This window comes from Corvus brachyrhynchos, unplaced genomic scaffold, assembly GCF_000691975.1.
Source record: "Corvus brachyrhynchos isolate BGI_N302 unplaced genomic scaffold, ASM69197v1 scaffold1882, whole genome shotgun sequence".
Classification (NCBI taxonomy): domain Eukaryota; kingdom Metazoa; phylum Chordata; class Aves; order Passeriformes; family Corvidae; genus Corvus; species Corvus brachyrhynchos.
The window spans coordinates 5113-6056 of record NW_008236662.1 but is presented as its reverse complement, the minus strand read 5'-3'; the positions used below and the strand labels follow the sequence as shown (position 1 = coordinate 6056).

The following is a 944-nucleotide window of genomic DNA, read 5'->3' as shown; positions in this document are numbered from 1 at the left end:
ACTGACTGGAAAGGTGCGGGCCGTGACTGGAACCATGCTGGAAGTGACTGGGAGAAACTGGGCCCAGCCTGGGAGTGACAGGGAGTCACTCTGGGCATGACTGGAATAATACTGGGAGTATCTGGGAATGACTGGGATCATACTGGGGGTGACTGGGTGCAACTGGGATCATACTGGAAGTGGCAGGAAGTGACTGGGATCATATTGGAGGCTACTGGGATCATAATGGGGTTGACAGGGAGTTTGGGGCAACTGGCATCGTACTGAGGGTGACTGGGATCATCCTGGAAATGACTGGAACCATACTGGGAGTGACTTGGTGTCCTATTGGATCGTCCTGGGAGCCACTGGGATTATAGTGGGTGTGAATGGAACCTGACTTTACTGGGAGCTACTGGGCTCATGTTGGGAGGAAAACGAGGACACATTGGGAGCAGCTGGGATACACTGGAAAGTACTGGAACCATGCTGAGGGGACTGAGACCACAACTGGGACAACTGGGACCATACTGGGAGCAGCTGGGACCACACTTTGGGACACTGACAGAAACTGGGATTGCCCTGGAGGTAAGTGGGAGAAACTGGGAAAGACTGAGATCATTCAGAGGTAACTAGAACCTTACTGGGGCAACTGGGAGTGCCTGGGAATGACTAGGAGCATGCTGAGGGCAACTGGGATGTACTGAGATTGTCTGTAACCATACTGGAGTGACTGGAACCACAATGGGAACAGCTGGGACCATGGAGTGGATCTACACTGGGGGCAACTGGGTGTGACTGGGACCATCCTGAGCGGACTGGGACTATCCTAGGGGCAAATGGATTCATACGGGGAGGAACTGGGAAGAACTGGAACTACTCTGTAGGCAACTGGGTTCATACTGGGAGCACAGTGGGAGCAGCTGGATCCATGGTGGGTGAGACTGGGATCACACTGAGGGTGA

At 53.7% G+C, this 944-nt stretch overlaps 1 protein-coding gene across 1 annotated transcript in view; it reads right to left on the bottom strand.

Moving 5' to 3' along the window:
• The window catches only part of LOC103625069 (zinc finger protein 3 homolog), a gene marked incomplete at its 3' end in the record, with an annotated part of 10136 nt that overhangs the window by 7943 nt on the left and 1249 nt on the right, over positions 1-944 (bottom strand). The gene's annotated exons all lie outside the window — the stretch shown is intronic.